Source organism: Odontesthes bonariensis, chromosome 3 (genome assembly GCF_027942865.1).
Source record: "Odontesthes bonariensis isolate fOdoBon6 chromosome 3, fOdoBon6.hap1, whole genome shotgun sequence".
In the NCBI taxonomy this organism is placed as follows: domain Eukaryota; kingdom Metazoa; phylum Chordata; class Actinopteri; order Atheriniformes; family Atherinopsidae; genus Odontesthes; species Odontesthes bonariensis.
The window spans coordinates 34,179,630-34,192,564 of NC_134508.1; the positions used below are offsets into that span (position 1 = coordinate 34,179,630).

Below are 12,935 nucleotides of genomic sequence, written 5' to 3' on the forward strand. Positions count from 1 at the left end.
GTTTGTCTGCAATCCCCCGTTCTTCTGCTGCATTTCGCAGGAGGTCTGCGATGTTGGCCCCGGTGTGGCTTTCATGTACCGCTCGCGTTTGGAGTAGGCTACATAAGACTGCAGTTCCCAGTCCTCTGTGATGTGGTGCAATGTTACAGTCATGTACGAGTCCACTGACCTCGACGTCAAAGCGTCACTAGTTAATGCAACCCTTCCTGCTGTTCTCAAGGATTCTTCGACTTCAAGCTTAGTTCCTCGGTAGAGTTTAGGCACAGCCGTCTCGGCAAAGAAATGGCGAGACGTAATCACATACCTGGGCTCAAGCGTCTTTAACATGTTGCAAAACCCGGCATTTTCCACCACGCTGAATGGACGGATGTCTTTCACCATGAAGTAAACAATGGACTGAGTTAACTTCCTTGCACGCTCACAATGTGAAGGTAGCTTTGCCAATCTCAGTGTCCAGTGTCGGTTGATTTATTTTTTTTTTTAATTATTGTGTTTTTGCAAGCGCTGGTTTCGTTTGGCCCCCCTCACCTGCCAGTGCTGCTGGGTGGTAACAGAGAGGTGAACTCTTATGTTAGTTGTGTTCCCGGAGTATTTCACTTTCGCACTAGAGTCCCTGCAGATTGCATGTGTCATGTCAATGTCTTTCTTTCCCTCTTTGTTCAAAAGTCCAAAATAAGTCCAGACATTTGACTTAAATTTTGATGGCGCATTTATCAGTTCTCCTCCCGACATGTTGCTGTGCTGTGATCACCTATGACCTAGTTCACGTGCCAGCCAGATTTTACGAGAGCCGCGCTTCGCTGTGTTGAGCGCACCAGACAGTGAACGGTTAGCACCATTTAGTGGACTAAAGAAGCAATTGATTTTATTTTGGTGCATAATACAAAGTTTATTTTTTAGGTGTATGTGACCAAAATATCGATATTTGGTGTTTCTGAATCGATACAATATCGCCACGCCAAATGTCGCGATATGTCACTGTATCGATATTTTCCCCCACCCCTACTAAATGATGTTTTATCCTTCAGCTGCCTGTGATCAGAGACCTGTGTTACCTGTGTGTGAATCTGGAAGACTGGGAGACCCTGGAGGGATTTTTGGGCTTCTCACTGAGTGTTGAGGAACTCACTGTGGCTGCTTTGGAAGAGCTCAACATCTTCTCCCACGAAAAGGACATACAAGAGGTAACACACATGTTTACACTACAAGATTGTGCTCCAATTCTGCTCCGATTCTGCTCTGATTCTGGTCCTGAAGAGCAAAACACAAAGACGACAGAGAAAATGGAACGTTTCACTTCTTTCTTTTGACTGGATCATTCAGTCAGGATCATTTCCTGTTTCTGGTGTGTCCTGATCTCACAATCACTAAGTTGGACATGCAACCATTTCACTGTTTTTGGGGGGATTTAGACCACCTTGAACCGGGTCCAGATGAAAAACGACACTCTTTAGACTGGACTGGATCAGTTCTGGAATAGGTGTTAGATATCTAGGACCCAAAAACAAAGGTGAAAAATAATTTTAGAGCTGCCTGGTACAGGTTGAAAGCACCTCGGTCCGGCCCCAGAGCGCATGTGACACCATTAGCTCTAAATATTTAAGATGTTGGCTGAGAGTTAAATCAAGAAGGGGGATGTAGAGAAGAGAAATGAGTGAATAAAAGCCTGCGCGATGCAGAAAACAGGCCTTTACTCCTCGTGGAAAACCTTTTTCCTGAATAAACTGCATCGATATTTGCTAAAGGTTTGGTTTGCATTACAAAATAAAGCATTTTGTGGGGGGGGGGGGGGTTCAGTTCTGCTGGTGGTCTGCCAACATTATGCTGCACGTGTACACACATAAATAAATGTGATGTAATGTTTTCAGGCCAAAGCTGTGACTGTGAGAGAGGCCAGATGTGCGAGTAGCACCCAGACACAGGAGGAGACGGCAGAGGAGATGCTGTGATGTTCAGGCTCCTCCTGTAGAGAAGATGGAGGCTTGTGCCATCAAACAGAGGTTCACCTCAACCACTCACGCTTTATTTATTGCTTTAACTTCTCCGACACTGTCCTGTGAAAGTGTTACTTTTATTTATTCATTTTCACAATTACCATTAAAGGAGATGAACTGGATGACTTTCACCATTTTATGCATTATTGTTGTTATTAAGTGTACGCTCCCTGTTCAGGTTTAGCATGTGGAGATAACTGACAGTAAATATCAGGTTCGTGTTGATGGATGTGTCCTTCATGTTGACAGAAAAAAGAGGCAGTGGCATTTTGTGCAATTGTTAAAGCTGAAATTGTACAAATGAGCTGAAAGATGTTGATGAGTTGTTTCTGTTGAATATAAAACTGTCACATGACACACAAAGTTGTGTTATACCATGGGTGTCAAACTCTGGCCCGCAGTGTAATTATATTTGGCCCGCGAGGCAATCCCAAATGACTACTAGAGCTGACCACCCAGTGTTATAGACAAAACCCGAAAGTAAAGCACCACCGCGATTACTGCGTGCCTTGCGTGTTGGTCCCATTAGCGGCAGCCCTGCAGGATGCTTTCATTGAAAAACCATTAGAGGGCACCGGCAACTGTCAGACTGTCACACTCTGCTGGCACGCAGTAATGGCGGCAGGCAAGATGGCGGGCCCATAGAGTTCTCGTCGGATTTTTGTATACAGCGCATTAGCCGCTAATACTACAAATCCCATAATGCTCTGCTGTTGTTTTGGCGCGTCAATCAGGACAAGACCCAGAAACTTTCACCGTGCTACCCCTTCCCAAAAATGTCGAAAAGAAAGGCAGAAAACCGGTGGGAGGAAGAATATCTGTTTACATATATAAAAGACAGACCTGTCTGTCTTGTTTGTGGAGTCAGCGTGGCTATAACTAAGGAGTACAACATTAGACGACACTATGAAACGAAACACGGTGATAAGTACAAGGACCTTGACATGACTCAAAGGAGACAGAAAGTAGAGGAGATAAAAAGAAGTTTGGTTTCACAACAGATTATGTTAAAAAGAAAAAGCTACATCACAAAGTGAGGCTGCTCATTTGTTTTCCACCAAAGAAGGGGGTCTCCATCCCGTGGTATTGGCTTCTCTTCTGAGTACCGGCGCATTTCAATAAAGGCATCAGTTCCAGGTGTGCGATGTTCCTGGAATGCAAGGACTTGGGAGTCAAATTCTGCCCATATCCCACCTATTGCTGCAGGTGAGCTTGAGGTAGTTGCAGGAGCAGCCACTGAGACAGAGCCGGTGGCAGAGCTTGTACTTGGTTCAGGAGCTGACACTGAGGTCCGGTTCACTGACTGCATTTCAGTGATCAGTCGTTTTTTCACAGCTTCAACATTTGCCATGTCACGGAACCCGAGGTTTTTAAATCTTGTGTCCAGGAATGTGCTGACAGCAAGACCATAAAAGGTTTCAATGGCTCTGAGACGGTGCTGGCATCGTGATCAGAGCTCAGCAGCTAGCTTGATACCTTGGCTCTCATGAGTTGCAGTTGACCTCCGAAGTAATGGAACCAGGGGTATCACTTTTGAAACTGAGGCATGTTTCTCTGTCGATATCTCTTTTGTGACCTCTTCGAATGGTCTCAGGGCATCAATGGAGAGACTAGCCATGGACCAATCTTCCTCACTCGAGCACAGTGAGCGTTTTCCACAAAGACAAAGTGCTGTAGTAACAGCTTCCTTTTGCTCAAGTAGTCTCTCAAACATGTAAAAGACAGAGTTCCACCATGTTTCAGCTGACTGGATCAGTTTGTGTTCTGGTAACTTTGGTTGTTTCTGAATTTCTTTGAGCCTCTCTGCTGCTCTTGTGCTGTGGTGAAAGAAAGCTACAATAGCTACAATTTGTCTCCCATTAAATTTTTCCTACTTGGAATCTTGTAGCGATGATCGAGTGTCTTTACAAAATTCCTAAAACCCTCATCTTCAACCACAGGTGTATATCCTTAACAATCATTTCAGCAAGAGTCCTTGTGATATCCATAGCTCTTTGGGAATCCTCTAGATAAATGAAACAAAAAATGATTGAGTCATAACCTCATAACCTGTAACAATGAGCTTAGCCTAAACATAGGAATACTACTGTTCCTTTGACAGTCAACTGGTTTTCCTCATCATAGAAATGTTTTTTAGAATTTAAAATCCATAAGCCGGCAGATATGCTGTGATGTTTACTCTGCGGGTGCTGTTTGGCGTCTCTTAGGAAACTCAGAAGGAGGACTGAAGGGATGCCCATCGTCTTCCAACTGACTGACCCGGCTCTGCAGTGTGCTGATCCGCAGGCAGGACCCTCCGACTCTGCCAACTGCTGAACCAAATTCAGTCAGCTGTATACATCCAGAGTCAAAATAAAGCTTTCATTCACTGCAAACTGCTGATTCTGCTCTACTTCTTACTGAAACTTCCCAGGTTGCATTGCCACATTTTATAGTCTTTATGAAAGCATGAATGGTTTACCCACAAGGTGGAAAACAACCACCACAAGCCGGTCGGACGCTAACTGCTGATTGTAAAAGTGGCCTCCTAATAATGCCACATCGATGAAGCTGAAACGGTGTTCAAATGAAAGTTGGCAGGTGGCTTTTTGGTGAAGCAGCGAGTGCTGCAGCGTGTCGGCGCCACGTGGACACAGAACATTCAGCCAACATTAGTCTGTGGTTCTCCAAAGATTTACAAGAACCACTAATGAATGTTTGGAGAATGCGTGCAGAGGCTTTTGGGAAAATAAAAACTCCACCATGTTCTGAGGACTGACCACTGAAAATGCAGAAGGCTGTACCACATTCAAAGGAACAATCCTTCAGCATCCTGAGGTCCTCATGAAATATCTGGGATACACTACAGGAGACCTGTTAGTTCACTCCTCTGTTCAAGTGGGTCACTTTAGGAAAGCGGAGGGACCCACTCCACTCCACTCTGCCCATCTCCTCCTCAGGGTCTGCCTCTTTTGACATCTGTGGTCAAATGATAAAGTCGCTCGTTTATCTTCTTTCTGGTTATGCAGAAAAAACAACGCAATTCCAAGTAAATAGTTGAAAACTTGACATTGTTGTCAATTTTTACAAAGATCATTTATCTTTGCATATAAATCTTAAGCCTCGTTTCCACTATGCAGTACGCTACGGTTCGGCTCGCTTTGGGGTCAGCTTGCGTTCCCACCGTACAAAGGGGACCCTCAGGGGTGGGCGGAGTGCGTGCCGAAGCGTAAATAGCAAATAACAGCAAATAACACATAACATCCATAATTTGGAACCACCTCCAAGCTTCTTCAGCTTAAAGCTGCAGTCTGCAGGATTTCTTGTTGTCATACGTAAAGTCCTACTTTTTGGCATTTTAAGAGTTTACATGATCTATCAGAACGCTTAAAGTTGAAAACAGTGACCTCCGTGGTCGCAAGATGCAAGAAATGCTTATTTTTTAACCGAAAAATAAAAAGTTATTCAACTTCCTGTCCCGCCCCATCAAAACACATGAGAACTCGTGCAGGCCTAAGTGCACGCCAGATGCGCGTACACGACTCCTCATTCATCAGCTCACCTGTCATTTGCGATCATGGAAGACACAGTAAGTAGACTAGCCCGTAATGAAGTTCAATAGTCTAGATAAATAAGCGTGGGGACGAGCCTACCTTGTATCGCGCGTGCACAATCGGTGATTGACAGGCAGCAGAGCCCCGCTCGTAACCTGACTGGTTACCTTGGCTACCTGGAACCTGTGTGCTAGGTACCCCAAGCAGAAGGGTTAAAAAAAAAAAAAACCTGCTGCGTCCTGTGAGCCGAGTTCCGGCCTCGTTTTGGCGTTGACGAAGGTAGTCCGGCTAGTTGGCTGGGGTCACAAAAATAAAGCGTCTTGTTTCTCAAAACAATATGCGTTCAAAAGAGTAATACATTTGCATCACAAAATGGTTATCCAGAAAAAGTCAGACCTCACAATCGCTTGGCGCTATTTTTGCCTCCCTTCATAGCGACAGCTGCACCTGTTTACTGCTCGGAAGCAGGGGACTGCTCGGTCTGCTTTTCGGTTTACACAGCCTGTAGTGATATGAAGGGAGAGAGAAATAGCGCCATGCGATTGTGAGGTCTGATTTTTTTATGGCTACCGATTTTGTGATGCAAATGTATTACTCTTTTGAACAGATATTGTTTTGAGAAGCAAGACGCTTTATTTTTGTGACCCCAGCCAACTATCCGGACTACCTTCGTCAACGCCAAAACGAGGCTGGAACTCGGCTCACAGGACGCAGCAGGGAGTAAGAAAATGTTCATAAATGATGTTGCTAATATGGGATGTCATACAGCTTCATGTCAAAAGAGGCGAACTATCCCTTTAAGACTTTGAAAGTCATGTAGTGTGACCAAAGCTTAACATTAAATGCCAACCTGACAGAATTTAAGCAGCAGTTTGTTTTTGTTTTGTCAGACTCAGTGGGATCACTGTAAGCGACCTGTAAACTGTATTTGGATTGGATGTCTTCATTCATCTACCTACAAGTCATTATAAGAGATGTAGACAGAGCTTAGTAGCACAATTCAGTCATTTGTACCGAATGGGAGAGGCAACTCTCAAACCTTGCTCATCTCATTCAGTTTTGCTTCACCCTAAATCCTTAAAGGCTGCCTTTTAAAGGAAACACGCTTAAAAGATGGAATTAGGGTTAAGTTGCACTTAGATAAGATTAGATTAACATCATTACAAAAATATTTCCCTTTGACTTCCTTTTCTTTATGCAATGCGGAGTACAGTGCCTTCACCACCAAGGGACAGTGAGGCCAGATGTCAGGAGACAGAGAGCAGCACTCAAGAGAAAATCAGGGCCAGGCAGGGGACCCGAGACGATTGTTTCCTTATAATGTGGCACAAGTTGTGTAAGATATTGTTTGGGCTTCATAGAAATACAGCAGTGTAGATGTTGGTCTATTTACATTATGAACTTCTGATATAAGTCTCTCTCTCTCTCTTTCTGGGCTTTCTGCTGAATTTTCTGTTGTCCCTGTTTATCTTCGTTTGCTCAGCCCTGTTCATCTGGAGGAAGATGAGAATCTTGAAGAGGCAATTCAGTGTTGTCTACTAGAAGACTGTGCTGTTAATATTCTAAAGTAAGAGTTACAAGTATTTTTTTACTACAGTAAAACTCTTGTTTACACCAGCGTAAACATCGCAAACAACATGGAACAATTCCTCATGCACTGAAGGTGATAGTGGAGTAAATGCAGAGGTTGCCAAAGGTCTGTTTATCTTTGTCATTGTCTTTTTTTTAATATAGGTCATCTGAAATGCCGAGCAAAGAAGAAGTTGCAGGCCTTCTACAAGCTCACAGTGAGAGAGTTATAACATCGGAAACAAGACAGATCTATATCAGTCGAGCCAATGCTTGGCCAACAGCCCAACGTGTGTTTAAGAGAACCTGTTTTGCACAAAGCTGTGACATGATGCTTTATGTCACATTTGCAAGCCATGAACATGACGCTGAGGAAGATGCTGCCGACCTTGGAGGTCCCAGGCGAGAGTTTTTCCGATTACTGGTGAAGCCTATCTTCCAAGACAGTGGAGCTTTTGAAGGTTTTTTCTAAATATATTGGTTTGAAAATGCCAGAGTACACGATACAGAATGCGGTGTTAATTTATTTAATCTTTCAGGCACACCAAATGGATGCACACCAAGACTGAACATTCTCCACTTGCAAAATGGACTGTATGGAACCATTGGCAGGATGAAGTCTACAGTAATAATAACTGTAGGGGCTGAAGCACCTGCATTCCTGTCCCCGAGTGTCGTGGACTACATTGTGTCTGGGGACATCCTTCAACCTAAAAAGGTAATGGGCAATATTCTGACCTGAAGACTATTGTAGCAAGCCTTTGCTTTTTTTGACTATTCCACAGCAGTACAGTTACTTTTATTTTGGTAGAATGCATTATCAAAATAATTTTGGTTTCATATTACCCAATAAATAACTAAAAATGACTTTCTTGCCATTGGTAGGTAACTAAGTGTAAGTGAAATGCTACATAGTACTTCTGTAAATGTTGATTAAATGCAGTCATTTGAGAAAATAAGATTTTTGGGGGGGCTTTTTATGCCTTTAATGATAGGACAGTTGGAGAGAGACAGGAAGCAGAGAGAGGGGGAAGACATGCAGCAAACGACTGTCCGGTGCGGGACTCGAACCGGGGCCCACTGCAGCAAGGACTGTAGCCTCTGTACATGGGGCGGCTGCTTAACCCACTACACCACTGACCACCCTGAGAAAATAAGATTTTAAAGATCTGATCTGTAATATTTAGGTTCAACAGGCAACCTTGCAGGATGATTTGGAGAAAGCAGTCAGCAGCTGTGACTAATGGCGATATAAGGTGAGGGTCTTCCACTTGTTGTCACCATGGCCAACAGAGATTTGTTTGTGAAAAATGCAGTTCTATACCATACTGCTGTGCAACGGCAGAGCTGTCTTGATCAACTCATTGATGGCTTGTCCCACTATGGAGTAAGATTCACCTCACAGTTCTGTATCATATTTGCTCCGTGCTGTGGTAAAATTACTAAGAATTGCCATATCCCCACTTAAAGGTAGGGTAGGAGATCCTGGATTTTGAGTCCAGCGAAGCTGCATTTTGAAAATACACCGGTAAAAAGTCCCAACCCTTTTCTTCACTTTTCCCCCGAAGGCACGCCTCTAGAGTACATGAACGCGCACGAGCACGAAGGTGCACGAGCGCTGTTCTGCCAGCAAGCATCGATCGTTGCCGTATTAGTACTTAGTTTATGCTAACTATACGTTTAATAATGCTAGGTGCTAGCCAAGCTGGCTCTAGTTTAGCTTCCTGCCAAGCTTCTGGACGTTCACGGAGCAGGGTACGCGCACAGGGAGAAGGAACGGTCCGTTCACAATGATTGGATACTGTTTTTCCTAGATTGTACGTTCTAGAGGCCACTAAAACTTTTCATATTTGTGTCAAAACTTTTAATTAATTGGTTGCAATGGGGGTGTGAAGAGTATTTCAAGCAATATGTAAAAAAATGTTCCAGAAAAAGATCCCCTACCCCGCCTTTAACCATAACTACTCATTTTTATGGCCTTTCATTTATGGTGTTGAATTTCCTTCTAGGTTTTATCACTCCTGAGAGAGAACCCCAGCTTGCATGTGCTGCTTGACATACCAGGAAAGGTCAAAGGTCGAGCAGCTGATTTTGTAGCTGGTATTCACAAACCAAGCTACTCTGTACTGGGGAGCAACGGAAGAGTTAGGGAGGAGTTGATGATGGGAACATTTAGGGAGTTTCTCCAATGTCTTGAAAGTAAGTTTGTATTTTTAATTCAGTATATTATACAATAAGGAAATCCAGGAAACGTACAGATTTATTTTATTCTTTACAACTCATGAAGCTGTGCCTATCTAATGTTTATGTACCATGTAACAAGAATACAGTTGTTATGATAGCTTGTAAGAATAACATTGCTTTTTCACCAAAATACCTCTACAGTAAACCATTAGTTATTCAATTAGTCATTGATTCAGTCTTTCTTAAACCTGAGTATTTCCGAGTCTCCAAGTCAACACTGGTTTCCCTTTGCTTTCAGATCAGGGGTCTTCAACGTTTTTCAGGCCAGGGACCCCCAAACTGATGGAGAGTTGGAGCAGGGACCCCCCTACTATTAATATGGCATACAATTGTGTTTTATATTTAACGGGGCCTAGTGCCGTTTATAAATATAGCTACTCTGTTATTGTACATTCAATACTAAGCTATTCAAATAATACACAGGTTAATATATTCATGTCTTTATTTTAAACATGTGCAAGGCACAGGGTTGCCGTGCCACTGCCATTTATAAACAAACATCTTGCATACAACACTGAGCTATTCAAATAATCCACAGATTTTAACTTTAAACATGCATGTAGATGGGGCAATGAATCCTCAAAGCATCTGTGAATGGCACACGTGTGCACAAAATTTGTGAGAAAAAATTGTTTGAAAAAAAAAAAATTTTTTTTTTTTTTTTTTAAATGTTAAAAATTGTCTAATCAACCAAAGATTTCGCGACCCCCCTGCAGTACCTCCGCGGACCCCCTGTTGAAGACCTCTGTTTTAGATAAAGAGCTGAGAGACACATATGGGGACAGGACTCTAACCGAGGAGGAGGAGGCATTCCTGAAGACTTTGAGCCCTGGTCACATCTTTGCGTTTGCTACAGGGAGCAGCAAAGTCCCAGCCATTGGTTTTTCATCCAACTCCTAAATGAATATTTATTCATGATGAAGACAGATATCTTCCCACTGCACATACGTGTGCCAACGAGCTTCACCTTTTTGTGAATGCAACAACAATGACTGATGATGATGAATTCAACTACTGCTTCCTAGTGGCATTAATGAATGGATTTTTATTCAGCACCATTTAAACAAATGTCAGGATTCCACTCTTTAGTTTCGGATATGAGGTGCTATTAGTATTTATGTTGTCTACAACTGGACTAAAGTATTGTTGTGTTTTGAGATGTTTAACAGCTACCATTAAAGTACAAGTAAAGGCTTTGTTGTTGCAAGCACAACTTTAGCATAAATGTGCTGTCCTAGTTTTAATTTTTACTGTAAATCTACTAATAATTCACTGAAATCAGTTCATCAGGCTGCTGTGTTGTTCTGTGTACCCTCTGCCCCTCGCATGGTAACAACCCTAAAACTTTCCACTACAGCCCAGTGGCTGATGGTGTCCATGTGTAAATGTATTCCATAGAGGAGATTTGAGGCATATAGAGTTTGTTCATATTAGAAAGCAGTGGTTTCAATTGCATTACATAAGAAAGCTGAAAAATAAAGACTATAGCTTGTGTTTTCCCATCTTGCTCCACATTCTTTTCATCTTGTTATGAATTTAACTCGAGTTAAATTAGCAACTAGAGTTACTAGTTTTTTTATACTCAACAAACAGTAGTGAAGGAATGAAACTATGTACATTTACTCAAGTAAGGTACTTAAGTAGAAATTTGGAGTACTTTTCAGATTACATTTTTTAATTCCCCTCCTCACCATTGAAAGCCATGTTTATTCAGATTCACTGATGTTGAATATGTTGTGACAAACTGAAGAATGTGTTCTTTCTCCTCATCCTACTCCTCCTCAAGCTCTTTACAAAAGTGGACTTTTGAAAGTACAATGAGGCTAATGTTACCCAGTTGTCCATGTTATGCTGAGATCACACATTTACAAGTTTATCCAAAATAAACTGTTGTGTTCTCTGAAACAATGTTTTGCCATTGTTGTTGTCATGTAGAAGAGGGTTAATGGCATCATTCAGTTCTTGCAAATCCCTGCCATTCAATGGGGAAAATCCTCTTCTAGAGTTTGGTGAGGAACAAAAAACTATCCCTGCTGTTGAGAGTTCTGGGTTGTGAAGATGAGGCAAATCATTGTCCAGACTAAAAAGCTGAACTGGTGTTCTATCTCCTTCAGATGAGATAGAGTGATTGTTAAATCCAGCTTAGAATTCCTCCAAAGTACGGTTGATTCTGGGTAGAAAGAGCTAATGGAGACAAAATAGGTCTGTTGCATTATCTATGTCTAGGATACTCAGGGATTCCAGTTCATAAAAAATGGGTGCATAAATATGGCTGCAGTTTTTGTTCAAGTCTCGGTTAAAACGCTCGATCCTCTGGTTGTGTACAGAACTTCCTGTTAAGACAGAGCCTTCAGCCCTGCTTGCATGCATGTCCTCCCAAATCTGAGCGTTCTCTCCTCTGTGATCAGTCCTGATGTGCAGTGGTCTGCCAAACTGTCCAACAGCTGCAGTGAAGTGGTCTCTCACAGTTTCAGCACGATTATTGTTGGAACAGTGAAGACACATCAACATCCTACTGTAGCCGTCTATGGCACCTTGAACAACCAATTTCCACCTAATCAACTTGTGATTTCCGTCGACATGTCATATAAAATTTGGATGTGGGACAGAGTACACTCGCCGAACTATTGCTGTTCTTCTCCTGGCTAAGACACCAACTGGGTCCATCCTTAGCAGTGAATCTCTTACACGTTGTCTTTGAACCACAATGTTTTTGGAGCGGACATGCCCCATAAGCATCACTTCTCTAATATTTGGGTGTTCAGTTTTTATTTGTGACACTTCAAGATCCAATTGTTGATCACTGATGCTCTTAAATTTTGACGTTGGGATGTTATAGTCTTGCAGTAACTTGTAGAAATTTGGCCTCGAGATTGAAAGAATAGATGCCGCTTCTGTAAAGGTGGTTTTCAGTGAAAGAACATGTTCAAGCTCCTCTTTGGAAATCTGATGTCTTCCTTGTTAGTCATTCTAGAACACAGCAAAGAATATGACATTTGGCATGTTTCTATAACAAACAAGGGTTATTCAAGAGGAAATTATAGACCTAACAGATGAGCATTCACATCACTCATCATCTTTCTGACTGAAGAGAATTATAGATTGTACTGTTTGTTTATTTAAGGAATGTTTAACTAAATAACATGGACCATCAAAGATGAGAGGTTACTGAGAGGTAAATGAGAAGTAAATCAAACAAATATGAACATGAATATGAATGAGTACTTACTGAGCAAGGTCTGTTGCTGGTAAAGGTATGGTAGCGCTGGAGCAGGAACCCTGAGGAGTTTTAAAATATAAACAAAATACCAAAGACGTTATTATATTGTCACGTGTTAGTGTAAAATATGCCACCATGATTGGAAACAAAACGGAAACAGTATACCACACAGAAAACAAACAAACAAACAAACAGCCAGCTAGGTTACATGAGTATGAAAGTATACCGAGCGGTATGACGTCCCAGTGGAGGTGGTGGGTGTGGCTGGCCCAGGTGGGATGTTGCAGCTGGTGGGAGCCTGAAGAGACATTAGCAAAATATTAGCAACATTATCTTTCATGTGTTTTTTCTTTTTATACGCCCAGCAGTCAAAAA

At 42.3% G+C, this 12,935-nt stretch overlaps 1 pseudogene; it reads left to right on the forward strand.

The window, feature by feature from the left end:
• The first annotated feature begins 7,458 nt into the window (after positions 1-7,458).
• The window catches only part of LOC142376965 (dynein axonemal heavy chain 8-like), a 57,873-nt pseudogene continuing 52,396 nt past the window's right edge, over positions 7,459-12,935 (forward strand).